The 23,321-nt window shown below is 40.0% G+C and overlaps 1 long non-coding RNA gene across 1 annotated transcript in view; it reads left to right on the forward strand.

Annotated features, from left to right (window-relative positions):
- Positions 1–17,477: 17,477 nt before the first annotated feature.
- LOC127490613 (uncharacterized) overlaps positions 17,478–23,321 on the forward strand; it is a 46,308-nt gene continuing 40,464 nt past the window's right edge. Inside the window, exon 1 of the long non-coding RNA XR_016234954.1 lies at positions 17,478–17,582. This is a non-coding gene — a long non-coding RNA (uncharacterized LOC127490613). The remainder of the gene's footprint in view (positions 17,583–23,321) is intronic.

The raw sequence follows: 23,321 nt of genomic DNA on the forward strand, positions 1-23,321 counted from the left end.
CAGATGCTGGCGAGGATGTGGGGGAAAAGGGACACTAACCCACTGTTGGTGGGAATGCAAACTGGTAAAGCCACTATGGAAGGCAGTCTGGAGATTCCTCAGAAACTTGAGTATAACCCTACCATATAACCCAGCAATCCCACTCCTTGGAATTTACCCAAAGGAAATGAAATTGCCAAACAAAAAAGCGATCTGCACCTTAATATTTATTGCAGCTCAATTCACAATAGCTAAGACCGGGAATCAACCTAAATGCCCATCAACAGTAGACTGGATAAAGAAATTATGGGACATGTACTCTATAGAATACTATACAGCAGTCAAAAACAATGAAATCCAGTCATTTGCAACAAGATGGAGGAATCTGGAAAACATCATGCTGAGTGAACTAAGCCAGTCCCAAAGGGACAAATATAATATGTTCTCCCTGATCGGTGACAACTAACCAACCACAAAAAAGGAAACCTGTTGAAGTGAAATGGACACTATGTGAAACAGTGACTTGATCAGCCCTTGTCCTGACTGTTGATGAACAACTTAATACTTTATCCATTTTTGTATTTTTTGTCCTACTTAATACTATTGGTTGAACTCTGCAATTAACACACAATTATTTTTAGGTGTTTAAATTTAACTGAAAAGTGATCTCTGTTAAATATGAGTGGGAATAAGAGAGGGAGGAGATGTACAACTGGGGACATGCTCAATCAGACTTGCCCCAAATGGTGGAGTTAGAAATGTGCCAGGGGATTCCAATACAATCCCATCAAGGTGGCATGTACCAATGCCATCTCACTAGTCCAAGTGATCAATTTCAATGCCCAATTGATCATAATGATATGTCTAAGAGACAAAGGAATCACATAAACAAGACTAGTGTCTGCTAATACTAAATAATAGAATAAAAAAGGGAGAGAACGATCCAACATGGGAAGCAGGATACACAGCAGACTCATAGAAGGGCACATGTCCTAAACAGCACTCTGGCCTCAGAATCAGCCCTTAAGGCAGTCGGATCTGGCTGAAGAGCCCATGAGAGTATTTTAGGCATGGAAAGCCAAGACACTCTGGCAAAAAAAAAAAAAAAAAAAAACAGAACACCACTTAAATGAAAGATCTCTGCAAGTGAGATTCCAGTAGAAAGAACGGGCCATCTAAGAGGGAGGTACCTTTCTCTGAAGGAAGGAGAAAACTTCCACTTGAACTATGACCTTGTCTAAATAAGAGTCAGGAGTCACTGTGCACTTACTCCTCATGTAGGACCTCTGTCCTTAATATGATATACAAAGTGAATTAATTAGTACTCAAACAGTATTTTACACTTTATGTTTCTGTGCGGGTGCAAACTGTTGAAATCTTTGCTTAATATATTCTAAATTGATTTTCTGTATATAAAGACAATAGAAATTCAATCTTGATTTGAATGGAATAGGAAAGTGAGCGGGAGATGGGAAGGTTGTGGGTGGGAGGGAAGTTATGGGGGAAAAAGCCATTGTAATGCATAAGCTATACTTTGGAAATTTATATTTATTATATAAAAGTTTAAAAAATAAAACAACTCATTGAGGACAGAAGTCCTGCAATGGGAGTTAGTACACAGTGACTCCTGTTGTTAATTTAACAATTAACATTCATGTATGATGTCAAGGACCACCTGAGGCTCTTGACATGAGCTGTCTAAGCTATGGAAGCCTTTTGAATCCACACTCTGTTAATATACTTTTTAAGATTTATTTATTTTACTTGAAAGGCAGAGTTACACAGAGAGAGAAGGAGGGCAGAGATAGAGAGATCTTCAATCTGCTGGTTCACTCCCCAGTTGGCTGCAACAGCTAGAGCTGTGCCAATCTGAAGCCAGGAGCTTCTTCGGGGTCTCCCATGTGGGTGCAGGGGCCCAAGGACTTGGGCCATCTTCTACTGCTTTCCCAGGCCATAGCAGAGAGCTGGATCAGAAGAGGGGTAGCCGGGACGTGAACCAGTGCCTACATGTGATGCTGGCACTGAGGGCGGCCCCAACTCCATCAGTATTTAGACAGGGCCATAAGCAAAGTGTAAGATCTCTCTTCCCTTTAGAGAAAAGTACATCCTTCTTGATGGACTCTTCTTTACATTGGGATCTCATTCACAGAGATCCTTCATGTAGAACATTTTTTGCCACAGTGTCTTGGCTTTGCATGTCTGAAATGCTCTTACAGGCTTTTCAGCCAGACCAGGAAGATTTAAGGGCTGATTCGGATGTCAGCATGTTTATTAAAGCAATTGTCATTCTATGGGTCTGCTGTCTGGACTGTTTCCCATGTTAGAACATATTCTCATTTTTAATTCTGTCTATTATAATTATCTGACACTTGGTCTTATTTATATGATCACTTTAACACTTAATCCTATCTATATGTTCACTTTAACACTTAGTATGATCACTTTAATACTTAAGATGGCATTTTTATCTCGCAGCTTAATGGAATTTGGGGTCCCATGACAAGTTTTTAAACTGTACCCTTAGAAGCTAGTCCTTAGAAATGTATGCAGAACTATACAGCTTTACAGTTACAAACTTCCTCCTCCCTCCTCCCTCTCTTATTTCCACTCATTTCTTACTGAGATCCATCCTCAATTGACTTTATACACATATGATTTACTCTGTGTTATGTAATGAGTTCAACAAACAGTATGAAAAGAAAAAAATGAAAAATAAAAAAAAACTGTTCTTCGACAGTCAAGACAAGGGTAGCTCAAGTCATTCTTTCTCAAAGTGTCAATTTCACTTCTGTATATCTCGTTTTAGGTGCTCTATTTGTTCTCACAGATCAGGGAAAACATATGGTATTTGTTTCTTTGGGATTGGCTCATTTCACTGAGTATAATGTTTTCTAGATTCATCCATTTTGTTGCAAATGACCGGATTTCATTTTTTTTTTACTCTGTGTAGTATTCCATAGTGTTCATATCCCATAATTTCTTTATCTACAATTTGGTTGATGGGCATTTAGGTTGGTTCCATGTCTTAGCTATTATGAATTGAGCTGCAATAAACATAGAGGTGCAGATAACTCTTTTATTTATTGATTTCATTTCCCTTGGGTAAATTCCCAGGAGTGGGATGGCTGGGTCAAATGGTAGGTCTTTATATTCAGATTTCTGAGGTATCTCCATACTATGCTCCAAAGTGGCTTTACCAGTCTATAATCCTACCAACGATGGATTAGAGTACCTTTTTCCCCACATTCTCACCAGCATCTGTTGGTTGTTGGTTTCTGTATGAAAGCCATTCTAATTGGGGTGAGAAGCCTCATTGTGGTTTTGATTTGCATTTTCCTGACAGCTAGTGATCCTGAACATTTTTTCATGTGTCTGTTGGCCATTGGATTTCCTCTTTTGAGAAATGTCTGTTTAAGTCCTTGGACTATGTCTTAAGTGGGTTGTTTGTTTTGTTCTTGTGGAGTTTTTTTTTTTAATATCTTCATAGATTCTGGTTATTAATCCCTTATCAGTTGCATAATTTGCAAATAATTTTTCCCATTCTGTTGATTACCTCTTTATTTTCCTGATTGGTTCTTTTGCTGTACAGAAACTTCTCAATTTGGGGTCATCCCATTTGTTAATTTTGGCTTTGACTGCCTGTGCCTCTGGGGTCTTTTCCAAGAACTCTTTGCCTATGCCAATGTCTTGCGGAGTTTCTTCCATGTTTTCTTTTTTCTTTTCTTTTTTTTAAACTCTTATTTAATGAATATAAATTTCCAAAGTACAGATTATGAATTACAATGGCTTCCCCCCATAAGGTCCCTCCTACCCGCAACCCTCCCCTTTCCTACTCCCTCCCCCCTTCCATTCACATCAAGATTCATTTTCGTTTCTCTTTATATACAGAACATCAGTTTAGCATACATTAAGTAAAGATTTCAACAGTTTGCTCCCACACAGAAACATAAAGTGAAAAATACTGTTTGAGTACTAGTTATAGCATTAAATCTCAATGTACAGCACACTAAGGACAATGTTTTCTAATAATTTGATGTTGTCATGTCATAGATTTAGATTTTTAATCCATTTTGAGTGGATTTTTGTGTAAGGTGTAAGGTAGGGGTCTTGCTTCATACTTCTGCATGTGGAAATCCAGTTTTCCCAGCACCATTTGTTAAAGACACTGTCCATTCTCCAGGAATTGGTTTTAGCTCCTTTGCAAAATTTAAGTTGGTTATAGATTCTTGGATTGATTTCTGGAAATTCTATTCTAGTCCATTGATCTATCCATCTGTTTTTGTACTAGTACAGGATGTTTTCATTATAACTGTCTTGTAGTATGTCTTAAAATCTGGTATTGTGATGCTTTCAGCTTTCTTTTTACTATATAAGATTGCTTTAGCTATCCAATATCTCCTGTGTTTTCACATGAACTTCAGCATAACTTTTTCTCTATATCTGAGAAGATTGCCTTTGGTATTTTGATTGGTATTGCGTTGAATCTGTAATTGCTTCCAGAAGAATGGACATTTTGATGATATTGATCCTTCCAATATATGAACATGGAAGATTTTTCTTTCTTTCTTTTTTTTGACAGGCAGAGTGGACAGTGAGAGAGAGACAGAGAGAAAGGTCTTCCTTTGCTGTTGGTTCACCCTCCAATGGCCGCTGTGGCCAGTGCACCACGCTGATCCGAATCCAGGAGCAAGGTGCTTATCCTGGTCTCCCGTGGGGTGCAGGGCCCAAGTACTTGGACCATCCTCCACTGCACTCCTGGACCACAGCAGAGAGCTAGCCTGGAAGAGGGGCAACTGGGACAGAATCCAGCGCCCCGACTGGGACTAGAACCTGGTTTCCAGCTCCGCAAGGCGGAGGAGTAGCCTAGTGAGCCATGGCGCCGGCCAGAAGATTTTTCTATTTTTTGTATCTTATTTGATTTCTTTCTTAAATGTTTCATAATTCTCATTGTAGAGATCTTTGACATTCTTTCTTAAATTTATTCCAAAGTATTTTTTGTAGCTATTGTGAATGTGATTGATCTTAGAAGTTTTTCTTAACTGTACCATTGTCTATGTTTACAAAGGTTCTTGCTTTTTGTGTATTGATATTATACACTGCTATAGTACCAAAGTCTTCTATGACTTCCAACAGCTTTTTGGTGGAGTCTTTTGGATTCCCTATATATAGAATCATGTCATATGCAAATAGGAATAATTTGACTTTCTCTTTCCCAATTTGAATCCCTTTGATTCTTTTTCTTGCCTAATGGCTCTGGCTAAAACTTCCAGGACTATATTGAATAGTAAGGTGAGAATGGGCATCCTTGTCTGGTACCAGATCTCAGAGAATGCTTCCAACTTTTCTCCCATTCAATAGGATGCTGGTCGTGGGTTTTTCATAAATTGCCTTGATTGTGTTGAGGAATGTTCCTTCTATACCCAATTTGCTTAGAGTTTTCATCATAGAATAGTGTTGTATATTATCAAATGATTTTACTGCATCTATTGAGATAATCATATGGTTTTTGTTCTGCTATTTGTTAATGTGATGTATCATATTGATTTATTTGTGAATGCTGAACCATCCCTGCATACCAGTGATAAATACTACTTGCTCTTGGTGGATGATCTTTCTGATATGCTGTTGGATTTGATTAGCTAAAATTTTGTTGAGGAATTTTGTGTCTGTTTTCATCAGGGAAAATGGTCTGTAATTCTCTTTCTCTACTGCCTCTTTTTTTGGGTTTAGGAATTAAGGTGATGCTGGCTTCATAGAAAGAATTTGGGAGGATTCCCTCCCTTTAAATTGTTTTGAATAGTTTGAGAAGAATTGGAGTTAGTTCTTCTTTAAATGTCTGATAAAATTCAGAAATGAAGCCATTTGGTCCTGGGCTATTCTTTGTTGGAAGGGTCTCTTCAATTTTCATTTTGGTTATGGGTCTGTTTAGGTTTTCTTTGTCTTCATGGCTCAGTTTAGGTGGGTTGTATGTGTCTAGGAATCTATCATTTTCTTCTAGGTTTCACATTTTGTTGGCATGCAGCTCTTTGTAGTAATTCCTGATGCATCATTTCTTGAATATCAAATCCCACATTAGCCTGTCTTCTTCCATTCATCTTTGGATCTTCTTATATTTGTTTTCATCTAATGTCGAAGATCTTTAATTTTACATAGTGAGATGAATGGCAAAAGGTACATTGAGTCCATCTTCTGAGAAGCAGAAGTCCAATTCAATGTCATTGAACACCCTCCACCCTCCTAGTTACAATCCAAAATTTCAAGCACAACTAGTACTGGCATTCCAGATTTGAGTGCATTTGACTAAGTTCTTTAATATGATTTACTCCTGCTTGCCATGTCTTTGGATCTACTTTACTTTTTTAAGATTTTATTTATTCATTTGAGAGGCAGAGCCACAGACAGAGAGAGGGGGAGAAAGAGAGACAGGACTTCCATCCACTGGTTCACTCCCCAAATGTTTATAATAGCTGGAGCTGGGCCAATCCAAAGCCAGGAGCTAGGAACTTCTCCTGGGTCTCACATGTGGGTGCAGGGGCCCAAGGACTCGGGCCATCTTTCACTGCTTTACGAGGCCATAGCAGAGAGCTGGATAGGGAGTGGAGCATCCAGGACTCCAACCTATGCCCATATGGGATACTGGTACTGTAGACAGCGGCTTTACCCTCTACACCGCAGCACCAGACCCTTATTTCCTTTTACTGAGCTATTTTCCAAGTTTGCTGAGTAACATTGTGAAAAGTATACCAGATTTATAGGCAAATATCTGTATGCCTGCTTCAGTCCCACCATGTGCTAGGCTGGATGGTCTGGAATAGTTCATTTTACAACCCAAATGACTTAGTTTCAGGTTTTATTCAAGGCTGAGATATCTATGTCCCTCTCCATGGATCTATTTTGTGGTTAAAGCATAATAACATGCATGCAAACATAATGTCCTTGGCACATAATAGATGCTCAACAAATGTTTGCAGAATCAGATGTCTTCCCAACATACTATTGGGCTGACAAGTTCTTCATAAATGGAGAAGATAACTTACTACAGTTACTTAGAAGAAAGTTAAGAAGGTCTAAGTTGGAGTGAAGATGAACGAGGAGGTAGAATGAGTAAATTACATAATTTCCATGGACAGCTGCATCTGGAAAAAAATTGGGAATAGTCCTATTAGAACAGCTGTGGCCATCATATAAAGCTGATATGCTATAAAAATACAACCTCGATTGCCTAAAACAGCAAAGGTTTATTTCTCACTCAGTGGTGTTCTGCTGACTATCTGGAAGATTCTCCAAAGAAACAGTCATTCATTGGCTAGATCAGGTTTGCAGCTCCATTTCAACACCAGCTGTATACATTATCAGCAAAGGCCAAGGGAATGTTGGCAATGAATATTTGTTCTCTGCCCAGAGTAGCATATTTCTCACATATTAAATCTTATTGATTAGAAGCAGTCACATGATCCGACTTTAAGAGGCAAGAAATTGTAATTCCTTCCCTTGACTAGAGAGGGTACAGCCCTTTATGTGGACATAATCAATAACTACTACATTAGTGTCTTTACTGGCCTATTTTGAGGGGTAAAAATAAATGATGTGTATACAGTATTTTAACAATTCATCCTCCTTTTTCCTTGGTAACAAAAGCAGAATTCATTCAGATGTATACTGGTATGTATTTTAGAGGAGGCAGACATCCTCTTTTTATCCTAGAGGTGAATCTTGATTAAGCTTCCTGTGGGGAGCAACTCGGACTAGACTGTTACTGGAATTAAGACTTATTCTATGCATCTGCTCTCCCACAATATGGCGCTGGGAGAGGAGTAAACAGCTTCTACCCAGCTGCCTCTCACCAACTTGACAAGCTGCAGGAGCTGCTCCTGATTGGAGGAGAGCGGCGTGCTCGGCATGTGGGCAGCCGAGTTGGGATTGGCGGAGGAGGACTATATAGGAGGAGAGAGACGGCATAGTGGTGTGGGTTGGTTGGAGAGTGCGTTGGAGAGTTCGCGGGGAAGTTCGTTACTTCGTTCTTTCTCATTTCTCTCTACTCATTCTTGCTTTGGGAGTTTGCTGTTTACTTATTCTTACTTTACTATAGAAAGGACTTGTAAAAAAAGGGAACAACAAGCGCCCGGTCCGGTGCGGCTCCTCCGCGTGCGGAGGAGCAGCACTTCCAATTATGGTAATTAATTTATCAAGCTGATGAGTAGCATGATACTTCTGCTGGGCGTTTCTAAAAATATGCCCATGGACATTAAACAGGAATTTGTAAGCCAGGCATGACTTCTCCTTCCCTTCATCTTTCTGATGTCATTATATGATGACATAAAACTGGAAATTGCAGCATTCACTTTGTGATTAGGGATGGGTGATCCAGATACAAAGCCCACCAGAAAATCAGAGCAAGAAGTGGTGAAGAATCTGGGCTCTTAATGATACTGTGAAGCCAGGGACTCTGTGTACTGGTCAAGGAATTGCAAATCTGTTCTTCAACATTCGAGTCCCTTTTAGCTGAATCTTCCCTTATTGTGGACCATGTTTGGGAACATCTTATGAACTAATACACATAGAAGCATATAAAAAGAATTATTGTATCAGCCATTGCATAGAATCATGAGATTGAGTTTATTACCTTTTTCAGTTCAAATGATAAAAGGAATCAACAATATAACCCCAGCTTCCCATCTATAGGACTGTGATAATTTCCTGGCCACAATTTCAAACTCAAGGGTACTGAGCACAGGAAAGTCACTGAGGGTTCTGCCTTTACAAACCTTGTAAATCAGGCCGGTGCCGCAGCTCACTAGGCTAATCCTACGCTTTGTGGCACCGGCACACCCGGTTCTAGTCCCGGTCGGGGCGCCGGATTCTGTCCCAGTTGCCCCTCTTCCAGGCCAGCTCTCTGCTGTGGCCAGAGAGTGCAGTGGAGGATGGCCCAAGTACTTGGGCCCTGCACCCCATGGGAGACCAGGATAAGTACCTGGCTCCTGCCATCGGATCAGCGCGGTATGCCAGCCGGGGTGCGCCAGCCGCGGCGGCCATTGGAGGGTGAACCAACAGCAAAGGAAGACCTTTCTCTCTGTCTCTCTCTCTCACTGTCCACTCTGCCTGTCAAAAAAAAAAAAAAAGAAAAAAGAAAAAGAAAAAAACAAACATTAACAAACATTGTAAATCAAGAGGAGAAATCTTATCACAGAGGCCAGCTGTTGACTGATTAGCAACTGGTAACATCACTGTGTGGAGAAAGGGGTGGGTTCTTTTATAAGATCCCCAAGGCCTGCATCTTCTGGCACCACGAAGTGCTGGTGCTCCTCCCGAAAACATTAGCTTTAACCTTCAGAAGGTTGATACTCCCACTGGGTGAGCATTGACGTACAGCCGGAACACTGAGAAAAGTCAGTAATGCACTTTTAATCATTTTGGAATTTGGTTTCAAAGCTAAAGCCTCAATTAGGGGGATTAAAGGTAATTTAAGCATGACTTAAGTCATCTTTCCCTACACTCTCCTGAAATAAGCAGAGTTTTTCTCCTGTCAGGCTCTAAAGAGCCACTCAGTGAAGTGTTGATCAATTCTGCTATTTGTTCCTCATTTACTGGGCAGAATGCTGGCTTTTTTAAATGGGACAGAATCAAAGAGACCTCACTGTAATCTTTAGAGAAGTCACAAACAGCCCATTAAGAAATGTAGAGAACAAGGGTAAATAAAGCAGGAAGAGAAGTGACAAGTGCTACAGGTAGAGACCAAGAAATGGAAGAGCTGATGTCAAATCCAGGCGTGGGTTGAATCAGGAATGGTAAGTGCAGGAAGCAACCTTGAGATGGTTCAGTGAGGAAATGACTACCTTTGAGCTAGAAAGCCACAGGCATAGAAATGTTAGCATTGCAGCACAATTAGGAAAAAGGGAATTCATATTTGAGCCGTCATGAGTTTGCAGCCTGATTTTGCTCTTTAGGAAATTGTTCACTCAATCAAGCCTTGTTCTTTTAGTGAGTACACTAATACTTACCTTAGAAACAGTGAAAATAACTTAATTATGTGGCCCATGTACAGGTATTTGTGTCTGACTGTTTTTTTAAAATCTATAATATATTAAGTATTACCAAGATTTGCCTCAAGCATGCTTGTACAGGTAACATTTGATATGGGTTCTTAGGGGAGTTATAAGAGATGGGAATGTGGATGAAGGACACTATAGATGATGAGCAGTATAACTGAAGACCCAGAGAACTCAGTAATCGTATGAAAAAGGGAGTTGTCATCTGGTTGGGAAGACAAGAGAAAAAGGAGAAGACGAGGAAATGCAGGAGACACTCCAAGAATGGGATCTGGGAATTAAGATAACAGAATATATCTTTGTTCAGCTGTTGTATTAACATCCTAGCATAGACAGTAACAAAGAACGTGTTATCCAAAATAGTCTTCTTTTTTTTTTTTTTTTTTTTGGACAGGCAGAGTTAGACAGTGAGAGAGAGAGAGAGACAGAGAAAGGTCTTCCTTCTATTGGTTCACCCCCCAAATGGCCACAGCGCGCCGATCTGAAGCCAGGAGCCAGGTGCTTCCTCCTGGTCTCCCAAGCAGGTGCAGGGCCCAAGCACTTGGGCCATCCTCCACTGCCTTCCTGGGCCACAGCAGAGAGCTAGACTGGAAGAGGAGCAACCGGGACTAGAACCTGGGGTGCCGGTGCCGCAGGCGGAGGATTAGCCTAGCGAGCTGCAGCCGGCCTCAAAATAGTCTTACAGTGAGTTGCAAGAGAAGAGCAATAGTTTCCTAGAATCACTGATGCAATCTTCCTATGGTGAATGAATTCTCTAAGGATTTCCTGTATAGTAGATAATTCAGAGGTTTATGAACACAAGCATTGTGGTCTGTTTGCAGAGAAGTTTCCTTCTGAATCCAGCACCTATGTCTCCACTCAAGTATATATACTCAGCATTGCAAAGTATCCCTTGAGGGTTAAATCTTACTGAACTTCATTACAGAACTGGTATCCTGTACAAAGCATGCTGTGCAGCCAGGTGCATTTAGATGGAGTTAAACCTAGTTGCATTTCTGTTCAAGTCTCTAGTTGGTTTGGTGGCCCTTGAATGAATTTAGAACTGGCAAAATTAAATTTTTTGATCTGTGAAATTGAAGGTCAGGCAGAGACTTATAGAAAAATAAGTAAGAGAGATGAGGTAGAAGGAAATGTCAGAGAGATTTAAAACTTGACCTAGTTTACCATTTCTGACTTTGGAAATGGTGGAAAAGAACCATGGAAAAAGAATAAGGCAAACATGAAAACGAACTTGAACTAGATCATGAGTAGTAGCTGCCAGCAGGTGTGAATAGCATTGGGGAACTGGGGCTCTCCATTCACAGCCACTTTAAAGTGTCCTGCCAGTAAACTGTATGTGTTTGGAAGTGGATTTATCCACAGAGCTTCCAGAAAGGAGCACAACACTGCTGATACATTGGTGTCAACCTCGTGAGGCTCCAAGCAAAGTAGCAGCTGAATCTTGTGTCGAGATTTTTGGCCTATGAAAAGTAAGATTATAAATTTGCATCTGTTTTTAAGCCTCCAAGTGTGTGGACATTTGTTATAGCAGCAACAGGCGATTAATATACAATTTAATTGCTACTGTCTTGGAGATTATCTTGACTAGCACATACTGTGAGAAAATATCCTTTTCCAGTGTTCGCAATCCACAACAAGCAAGCAAGTCCTCGCTGAACACCCAGACAAGCATGAAATTTGAGTTAGCTCCAGTGCAAAGGAAGGATTAATGCATATGGAACTTAGATGACTGCTTTCATGGGACTATGGAAATCTGTCCGCAACGGAAGTGTCATGGCATGTGAATGCAGCTGCCATTTCCTGGTATAAAATTCCCACTGTCTGTCCTGGAGGAACAGGAAGCAGGAAACCAAGGAAGTAGAAAACCTAATTAGTAAGATTCATCATGATAAAAATCCACAGCTAGTTTTCTGCCTTGTGTAGGCTGTAGATGGTAACTATGTAATGTATGAAATTACTAATAAAACCCTGCATTCATTAGAATTATGTAACAGGTGTTTCCCAGCCCCAGGATGCAAGAGCCAGGAGGCTGGGGAGGAACAAGAAGAGCTAAGAATAATTCCACAGCTCATTTCCACTACCTAGATGGTGAGATTACAAGAACTCTAGCTGGTTTCCTCTTAGCATTCACCCACACAGATTACAAAGAGATATAGACCAGGAGATTTCACTTTGATGCTTATGTCAAATAAGCAATATCATATCATGCACATATTGTCTGGCCTGTGTAATGTTGCTATCCTGCCAACACTACCACCTCCACCCTTCCTCTTCCTTCTTTTTCTTCTTCATCAGCATGTTTATTGAGTATAAGTCATGTGCCAGACACTGTGTGTATCTGATCTTATTTGGTGTTCACAATAGCATCTTATACTATCCCATTTCACTAATGACCAAAATTAATTTAGATGGGTGAAAGAGTTTGCACAATGTCTCAACCTGGGAAGTGATGACTGATTCCAATAACTTGTAAGAATTCATATTCTTTAGTACATACTAAATTTACTCTTTGTCTGGGTACCTTGAATCATTCATAAAGCTCCTCCATGAGGTTGTTCTGCTTCTGCAATCTGAGTACCAAGCTAAGAACATGGCACAACGAAGGTTGCAGGAGGGCAAAGGTGCCTTAACCTATGGACTGGTACTGGATCACAGCCTCCTAATAGGTACATTTACTCTTCTGCACCATTGTAAGGCCTGGATATCTCAGCCCCTTCCTGGAGCAAGGGTCCTGGTGTCCAGAGACCAGGGATCTGCTCCAGGTCTACGTTGTCTCCTCCATTGAAAATGAAGGGCTGTACCCTAGAGCCCTCTTTTCTCTCTGCCTGGCTGCCCTCTCTGTATCCCCAGAGAGACTGTTTCTGGAACTTCCTTTAGAAGGAGTCACTCTCGGCTCTACATCTCGAGGACCATGCCCCCTCCTACTACAGCACCTTAAACCTCTGCTCGTTTCTTTCATTCCGGGCTCATAGTATGTTGTAAAGACACTATGAAGAACCTGCCCAACCTTATCACTACCATAACACAACCTCTTGCTACAGTGATCTTGCTTCCCCAGGCAGAAACCTTGGATGATGATGATTTCCATTTATTCTAAATTTTATCTGAGGAAAAACACCCCTTTATGAAAACTGGCTCAGCTGCTTCTCCACACTTCAGGCTGATCTCTGGAAATGTACTCAGTGGGTTTCATCTGTGTCAACTGCCAAGGTTCACACCTCCTTCCCCCAGAGGAAGCATTTTATCCTCTGAAACCATCCCACAAGCCCGGGTTGGAGTTGCATTGCACTTGGGCTACACTTTCTCACTTCCTTTTTAACCTGATCAGGGGCTTTAAAACAACCATTTGTTTAAAGAGTAGTAAATGCATATGGTAAGGAGTTAAGACAGGACAAAGGGTTTTTAATGAATAATTACTTCCCTCTCCATTTGGCCAAAGAAATCATTGTTAACTCTTCCTGCTCTGGCTGCCCAGAAATTTTCTACACATATGTACAGGCACAGGTACACAACCAGGTATCTGCACATGTGTGTGTGAGAGAGAGGTGTATGTACACATATGTGCATATTTTCATGTATATTTGTTTATTTTAAATAAATTTAGGATATACACATGTTCTGTATGTTTTGCTCTGTGTTGGAGATGTTACTTTGCCAGCAAACATAGACAGCACAACCTCATTGTTTAGCAGCTCTGTGATGAACAATGGATGTTATTTACCTACCTGCTTCTTTGTTGTTTTAATCTATTCCATTTTAATGAACATTTTATTTTTTTGTGTGTTTTTTGCTGCTATATCATTGTTTAGGTAAAATTACTCATTTATATATGTGTCTCTGTATAAATATGTGTGTAGATATATATTAATCTATAATCTATCTATAATATCTCTAAAGAGTCTCCCAGTCCTCACTTTTTCTATTCTTTTATAATTTCATATAAACATGTTCATTAATTTATTTGTTTATTCTCTTCTCACTAAAGTATAATTTTTTTAAGACGGGGTTTTGCTTTTCCTATTTACTGCTATACTCCTGGGATCTAAAATATTATCTGGATCATAGGCTGATCTATTTTATAATAAATGAATCCATGAAAAAATAGATGTTTTTATTGTCTATTGCATACAGGTGTGAGCTAAGTCCTCAAAGTGAAGCTGTTTAGCAAGGATGCTTAACAAGGTTTGCTTTCACCCATCTTCTCTAACACTGATGCCATGGGATGTGTTTAGATCTTTGCCAATATGAAAAGAAGTTCAATGCCAATTCAGTACAGTTAAGATCCTTGCATCCACCCTCCAGCTGAGTTCCTTGCAATTAGCATTTTGTAAGCATGCAGATATCCCAGAATGCATTTCAAATCCCTGTGGGAAACTTCCCCTGCAGATGCTCTGTGTCCTCTCAGTGAGCCCAGGACACTGACACTCACGTTCCAGACTGCAGACAGGGGAGATGGTCCCAAAAGCCTGGAAGTAGGCCGCGGTCTTTGGTGCAGGAAATGCCATGGTCCTTTACTCGCAGAGCATTATCTCAAAAGGGTGTTTGTGTGCAGGGGGTCTGTCCTGGATGGGCAGATCACCCTGGAGGTACACAGAGGCAAGGGTGCCACTTAAGTCTACTTGTTTTTTTTTTTTTTTTACTTTTATTTAATAAATATAAATTTCCAAAGTGCAGCTTATGGATTACAATGGCTTTTTCCCCCCATAACTTCCCTCCCACCCCCAACCTTCCCATCTCCCGCTCCTTCTCTGATTCGATTCACATCAAGATTCATTTTCAATTCTCTTTATATACAGAAGATCAAATTAGTATATATTAAGTAGGGATTTCAACAGTTTGCACCCACACAGAAACATAAAGTGTAAAATACTGTTTGAGTACTAGTTATAGCATTAATTCACATTGAATAACACATTAAGGACAGAGATCCTACATGAGGAGTAAGTGCACAGTTTACTCCTGTTGTTGACTTAACAAATTGACACTCTTGTTTACGGCATCAGTAATCTCTCTAGGCTCTTGTCATGAGTTGCCAAGGCTATGGAGGCCTTTTGAGTTCGCCGACTCTGATCTTATTTAGACAAGATCATAGTCAAAGTGGAAGTTCTCTACTCCCTTCAGAGAAAGGTACCTCCTTCTTTGATGGCTCTTTCTTTCCACTGGGATCTCATTCACAGAGATCTTTCATTTAGATTTTTTTTTTTTTTGCCAGAGTGTCTTGGCTTTCCATGCCTAAAATACTCTCATGGGCTCTTCAGCCAGATCCGAATGCCTTAAGGGCTGATTCTGAGGACAGAGTGCTGTTTAGGACATGTGCCCTTCTATGAGTCTGCTGTGTATCCTGCTTCCCATGTTGGATCATTCTCTCCCTTTTTAATTCTATTATTTAGTATTAGCAGACACTAGTCTTGTTTATGTGATCCCTTTGACTCTTAGACCTATCAGTGTGATCAATTGTGGATTGAAATTGATCACTTGGCACTTAAGTCTACTTGTAATGCTGCTTGTTTTTTATCTTTTGTTTAGAGTGGATATGAACATTTTCTATATGTTTGTATTGATTTTTTAAAATAAATCACCTGGGGCTGGCGCTGTGGCATAGCAGGTAAAGCCGATGCCTACAGTGCCAGCATCCCAAACAGGTGCTAGTTCAAGTCCTGGCTGTCCCACTTCCCATCCAGCTCTCTGCTATGGCCTGGGAAAGCAGTAGAAAATGGCCCAGGTCCTTAGGCTCCTGCACTTGTGTGGGAGATCCAGAAGAAGCTCCTGGCTCCTGGCTTTGGTTAGGTGCAATTCCGGCCGGTGAGGCCAACTAGGGAGTGAACCAGTGGATGGAAGACCTCTCTCTCTCTCTCTCTCTCTCTCTCTCTCTCTCTCTATCTCCCTCTCTCTCTGTTTCTCTTTCTCTCTGTGTGTAACTCTGAATTTTAAATAAATAAATTGTTAAAAATAAATAGATAAAATAAATCACCTAACACCAAGCCTAGTTCCCTCACAGCTCCTAACAAGAAGCATGATAGAAATGTTCAAAGGAATTTAGACCACAGGGGGAAAAATGATAGAAATTTAATGTGAACATCATTATACTTTTTAAGATAAATGAATTCAGGCCAGTGCCACAGCTCATAAGTTAATTCTCTGCCTGCAGCAGCTGGCACCCTGTGTCCTAGTCCGGGTTGGGGCACCAGATTCTGTCCCGGGTGCTCCTCTTCCAGTCTAACTCTCTGCTGTGGCCCCGGAAGGCAGTGGAGGATGGCCCAAGTGCTTGGGCCCTGCACCTGCATGGCAGACCAGGAGGAAGCAACTGGCTCCTGGCTCCTGGCTTCGGATTGGCGTGGTGCGCCGGCAGTAATAGCCACTTGGGGGGGGTGAACCAACGGAAGGAAGACCTTTCTCTCTGTCTCTCTCTCTCACTGTCTAGCTCTGCCTGTCCAAAAGAAAAAAAAATAGATAAATAAATTCAGAAAAATAAAAAAAAATGTTGCATATGTACTATTAGAAGTACCTAATATAGGGGACCTCTTTCCATAAGAGGTACAGGTTTACAATCAAAAATGCCTATTCCATGTCACTGAGGGGCTATGTTCCCCAAAAGCTTTGATGCCAAAAAAAATTGTCAAAATTATATGACTTCAAATGCCAGCGCCGCGGCTCACTAGGCTAATCCTCCATCTGCGGCGCTGGCACTCTGGGTTCTAGTCCTGGTTGGGGCACCGGATTCTGTCCCGGTTGCTCCTCTTCTAGTCCAGCTCTCTGCTGTGGCCCCCAGAAAGGCAGTGGAGGATGGCCCAAGTGCTTGGGCCCTGCACCTGCATGGGAGACCAGGAGAAGCACCTGGCTCCTGGCTTTGGATCGGCGCGGCGCTCTGGCTGCAGCGCGCCAGCCGAAGTGGTCATTTGGGGGGTAAACCAACGGAAGGATGAACTTTCCCTCTCTCTGTTACTGTCTAGCTCTGCCTGTCAAAAACAAAAATTATATGACTTCAAGGTCAAGCTATTTTCCAAACATAAATGCGATTTCAAAAACCCTCATATTTTTCACATATATCAAAATAGAAAGGATAAATTCAATAATAATTTTGCCAATAACACTTTGCATATCTTAAAGTAGGAATTCTAGACAAAGTAAAATTCACTTTCATTTATTGTCCCTTACTGAGAATAAACTATTCTGTGTCCCTCCTCCCCAGTTTTAAAGACATGGTTATAAATTTATAATTCTTTCTAGAACAGAAGACACTATTTGCAGCAATGGATCGATTTTAGTTTTCTTCCCCAATTCATTCTTGACTATTATTTTTGTAAAATAAAAGAATGAATCACTGGGTACAAAATATTAAAAAGGCATAAAAAGCACAAAATCAAGCAAGCAGAGACAAAGGGATACAAAGTGTGCCCATAATTTTTATATGGAAGTGAGCATGAGGTCACTTCCGAACTGCTATGCAATGTCCTGAGAGCTCAGCCTCAAAGTCTTTTCCTCTCCAGCAGAAGAAAAACAAAGCTACAGAGATCAGTCCTGTCCATGGATCACAACAGACGATGACTCTCTCAAGAGGTAACAAAAGATTAGAGCTTCATTCTTTGTCCATATATTCAATTCTCTTTGGAATTTTTTTAATGAAGTTTTAACTCTCATCTTGAGATCTTTTTAAAATACTTTCTTTATTCTTTCTACAATTCAAAGTAACTTTTGACAGAAAACGTTTTGGCTGACCTTGCTTGAATCTGATAGCAGGAAGTGAGTTGGTAAATTGCTTCATAAAATTTTGACTCCACACTGGTCAGCACATTTCAGAAAAATTTCCTTACCAGGGTCTGTCCACGTAGAACTCAATTCATTGCCACACACATCTTCAATGGCATTAGTAAGGGTTAAGGCTATTTTTATTTAGCTCCTTTTATTTTGCCTATAGCTGAATTGTAAAACCATTATTCCTACTGTCCATTTGTTTGCCTTCCATTTGTTTTGTTTCAGTTTCTGTTAATGCTTTACAAGAGAGAAATAAAAGTTTGTACATGATGTGCCCAAAAGTCTTAGTTGCGAAAGATACAAACTAATGAAAATCTACTTAAACTAGAGTTGAGTAAAGGAATTCCTCATGATGAACAAAACTTAATTAACCTTTTTGTTAAAAAAATACATTGTATTTCTTGTAAACACAAAACTATTTCAGCTACATAGGAGATAGCTACTAAGGACAATAACAAAAATCCCATGGTTGAAAAATTTTCTCAAAGCATGTGTCCACTGACTGAATAGGTCTGGAGAGTGTTGAGATTTCCCAATCTTATGCTTTTGTAAATGACAGTTTGAAACTGACATTTAAGCTCTTTACAACCATACAGCCTGCAGTAGGTTCCCCCTTGGATAGATGCAATAGGAAGCGTGACTAGTGGATCAAAACAGCCTGCCCTGAGTCGAGTTTGGGCACTGACAATCTGTGTGAACTTTAGCACATCACTTAATTTGGGGCTTCTGACTCGTGAAACCTTTCAAGGGAAGAGTGCAGATCAAGTGAAGAGGTATTGTTGAGATATAAAATCAAAGTCTCTTCCCTGCAATGAAACAGTCACTGGTGACTAATGTCTTTATGGGAATATAATCTGAACTTTACAGTGAGCAAATGCTCTTTGCCTAGCTATGGTCTAAGTGCTTTATAAGCATTGACCCGTGATTTTCAAAACCATATAATGAAGTGGTAGTTTATTCCATTTTGCACTCAAGCAAACTGAAACCCATTAAATCTGAAGATAGTTTAAATCACTTGTGATTTAATCACATGTGATAAAGAAATTGAGACACTGGAATTTGAGTTAAAAGCAGTCCAGAATTTACACTGGTTGTCACTGGTTACACCTATTTCTGGAGCTTCATATAGTTTAATTACCAGGTTTTGAAGTGCCATTATTAGCTTTGGTTGGAAAGTTTTAGATATTCTAGCTTTCAAATATATGTTTGGAATCTATTTCTTGCTCTAAATTTATCTGCAAGACTTTCATTCAGGTCATTTGCTCCTGTTTTAATAAATAATTATTCATTAATAAATTACTATCAGCATTTGCTGAATGTTGAGGGTATAAAATAGTGAATGAGTCACATCATCACCGTAATGCTGCTTATTATTTCACAAGCAAGACAACATTGAACACATATGTGACAGAACAAGAGAATAATTCTCTGTGTGACATATGTTCTGAAACTAAGTGCCACTATTATCTAAGTGTCACTATTATCTAGAATAATGTGACAACTTCCAGACCAGTCTAACTGCCTCTAATATTATTGTGCTTTAACCAACTGATCACAGAAGCAATCAGACACGTCCAAAAACAAATATTATAATTTGATTATCTTTCTTAAAAGCCTTCCATGTCCAGTTGGCATCACTCATAGAATTAAGTAGAGGTCCTCTGCTAACCTGGCCCCACACTCTTCAAGTACTTCTCATTGTCTCTACCTTTGGGTTTTATTCCAAGGTAGTTAAAATTTCCTGTGTTCACTAATCTCACGTGCACACACTGTGTTTCCCACTTTTGTGTTTTTATTCAGATTTCCTTCTTTTCTTTTCACTTGAACCACTTCTATCTTGGCTTACATTTGCCTTTCAAGAATTACTTCCCCTGGGGATGACTTCCCAGATACAAGGCAAACTAAAATAGACTGATATTGTGGTGTACCAGGTCAAGCCAGCACCTGTGACATTGGTGTCCCATATGGATGCTTTTTCAAGTCCTGGCTGCTCCACTTCCAATCCAGCTCCCCCATAATGGCCTGGAAAAAGCAATGACTGATGGCTCAAGTTCTTGTGCACCTGCCACAGAATCTCCTGGCTCCTGGCTTTGGCCTGGTCTGGCTGACCCCAGCCATTACTGTCATCTGGGGAGTGAATCAGCAGTTGAAAAATTCTCTCTCTCTCTCTCTCTCTGCTTTTCCCTCTATCTCTGCGTTTTTTGAATAAATAAATACTTATTTAAAAAATAAAAGATTAAAAACAAGCCGTATAGTGCAGTTTACACAACGATCAAATACTGTCTTTTACATAATGATGCAGAGGTGCAGAGGCATCTAGTTTACAATTGACATGTTTTTAGGAACACACCAGGGAAGGCAGCGTGTTCTACCATTTCTCCCATAGTCTTTGTTCTGCATCCTTCTCATTTGCCTGCAAAAGGAGATTATTTATCACTATATTCTAGGTAGCAAAATCAATCATCTTTCCCACTCACATTCTCAGGCACATACTGAGTTCTGGCTTCAACTCAGTTCAGGCACCTCCAGAGCAGAGGTCAGGGAAAAATGCATGGTTCTTGGGATACTCTTGACCCAAACACTTGAAGATTAGGGAAACAATTTTTCACCTTTGGTATGCATAGTGGTAGAAAGAGCAAAAAACATTGATATAATTCTGCAAATAATATTACATTCTAATTTTGTGCTAAATATGGACTCATAGAATGACAATCACTTTAAGTAGTACTCCAATCTCAGAATCAGCCCTAAGGCACTTCAGTCTGGCTGGAAAATCTGGGGGAATATTTCAGCCTTGGCAAGCTGAGACATTCTGACAAAATAAGTCCTACATAAAGGACCCCTGTGGGTGAGACTCCAGTGGAAAAGAGAAGCCACCAAAGAAGGATCTACTTTTCTCTAAAGGGTGGAGATAACTTCCACTTTCCTTATGGCCTTGTCTAACTAGTGCATCCAAAAGGCTTCCATATCTGAAGCAGATCATGCAAAGAGCCTTTGGCGATTACTGATGTCATACATGAGTGTTATTTGTCAAATAAACAATAAGAGTCACTGTGCATTAACTTCCCATGACGGACCTGTGTCCCCAAAAAGTGGTACCATGAAACTTAATAGTAAAGCTTGTTCTCAAGAATCATTACCTTTTAGTGTATTAAAAGGAGGATACTATTATGTCTCATAGTTATGTCTAAGAGCTCACAAAAGATGTGTCATCCTGGCTGGCGCCATGGCTCACTAGGCTAATCCTCCACTTTGTGGCGCCGGCACACCCGGTTCTAGTCCCGGTCGGGGCGCCACATTCTGTTCCGGATGCCCCTCTTCCAGGCCAGCTCTCTGCTGTGGCCAGGGAGTGCAGTAGAGGATGGCCCAAGTGCTTGGGCCCTGCACCCCATGGGAGACCAGGATAAGTACCTGGCTCCTGCCATCGGATCAGCGCGGTGCCCTGGCTGCAGTGCGCCGGCTGCGGCAGCCATTGGAGGGTGAACCAACGGCAAAAGGAAGACCTTTCTCTCTGTCTCTCTCTCACTGTCCACTCTGCCTGTCAAAAAAAAAAAAAATTTGTCATCCTTGGGTTCTTCTTTAAAGACAAGTTCCTAAAAGGAAAGAAGGACAGGAAGGGAAAAAAACGAAATCACCTTTGAGAAGCAATAGCATAAGTCAGCCCTTGTACCTTGTATAGACTGTTGAGGAACACATCTCTTAGTTTTTTGGTTTACTTCATTTATTATTTTTTTCTTTCTCTTTTTTTATTTTCCTTTCTCGGATAAAATGGGGGGGGAGAATAGGTGGGAGTGCAGGTACGGTGGGAAGAATTATTGTGTACATAATGTATTTATGAGATATATACAAATTAAAAATAAATAAATATAGATAGCATGAAACAATTTCATTCTATTTTGTCATATTCTAGAACCAGTTTTCATATACATTATGATTGGTTTGCAAGCATGTTCTTTTCAACTTCTTTGAATAAGTAGGATATACGCTCTTTGTTCAATATATTAAGAAAGGCCCCAAAATATTATCTAGCAATGTTTATGGATAAAGTATTGTTTCTACCAATTAATAGGATAGAAATCATAGATTAAGAATGAATTTTAACTAGATATTTATAATATAAGTAATCAATCCATTTGTCAAATTTATTATCTTCATCTTCACATTCACATGAAAAGAAAAATCAGCACTTTTTAAAGCTTAATTTAGATTTCAAGATAAATTTCTTAACAGATTAGTTGTTCTATATGCAATTAAAATAATGTGCTAAGCTTTTACTTACATGGATGCAATTTTAGCATTTAAAGAGTATAAGGAAGAAACATTACTGTGCTTTTATAACACAATCTGTAGAAATAGAATTTGAGAGGATTTTCTGCAAATTTTAGAAAATCCAATGAAACCAAAGAACCAGCAAAATTCTACGGTATTACTGAAGTTAAAATTGTGAGCTATGTATTCATGTTTTAAGACAGACAGAATGCCCAACCTTCAAAATCCCCCAAGAAGAGAATCATTCCCTGGGAAATTGGTTGCCTCAATCCTTGTGTATTCTGCAATAAAATGCGGCACAAGCAAATAGGAGTTTATTTACTGCTGCATAAAACTTTGGCAGAACAGGCAAGGAGAGGAAGTCTGCTTTCGATTTCAACCATCTGGAAATACTACAACTCAAAGCTAAGAGATTTCCAGTTTGCTTGTAGGATAAGTATTGTGTCTTCTCCTTAACTCTGAATCAGTAGGCCAGAGCAGATGTCACAAAAATAATGATCGTGATACGTAAATTTCTCCTAGTTAGCATTCATTCCTCATGAACTTCTAAAAACTTAAGAAAAATTATTAGTAATAGCCCTTTCAAATGTAAAACTACCACACGTTTTAAATTAGAGAACTTATTTGCAAAGTCATCATTGCTCTGTTTTGTAAGCCCCGGTAAATGTACAAACTAGCTGTTTTATATCCATGTACCCTGAAAACTATTTTTTCTTCAGAAAAATAAATAAAGTCCCCTTTGCTGAAGACTTTCTGGTGAAAGAGATTAACCTTGATTTCAGATCATCCTGATGAGGTATTGTTTGACATTTTGCAAGTCACTTAACCCCTTTGGAGCTTCTGTATCTCTTTCTGTAAAACAATACTGGCCACCCACTGAATTCAAGGACCTGGAGGCAACCCTGGGCTTCAGCAGTGTGCCAGTGCTTAGGATGAAAGTGTCCTATAAATTCCAAGGAGGCAGTGTGGTCTGCTGCGGAAAGGGTTCAATTAACCCTGAGGAAACCAAGGCCTTGTATTGTTCTTGATGTAGAAACTAAGTGACCTTTGAGAGGCCATCACTCCATGAGCCTCCCCTGGGGAATGCCCTACTTCAATCACCACTTAGCAAAATCCATAAGTTCATACTTGTCTCACTTAAGTGTTGTCTCCTTTATTTCTTCTCTACACTTCCTGTCTTCTTCCGTTCATTTTCTATGACTCTGTTCTGTCTTAGAAAATGTAAAAATTGTTATTAGATCCCTATGCCCTTCTTGAGAAATTCACTTGGAAATA

The sequence above is a fragment of the Oryctolagus cuniculus genome, chromosome 6, assembly GCF_051225735.1.
Source record: "Oryctolagus cuniculus isolate XC-2025 breed Fujian yellow rabbit chromosome 6, ASM5122573v1, whole genome shotgun sequence".
NCBI classification, from domain to species: Eukaryota; Metazoa; Chordata; class Mammalia; order Lagomorpha; family Leporidae; genus Oryctolagus; species Oryctolagus cuniculus.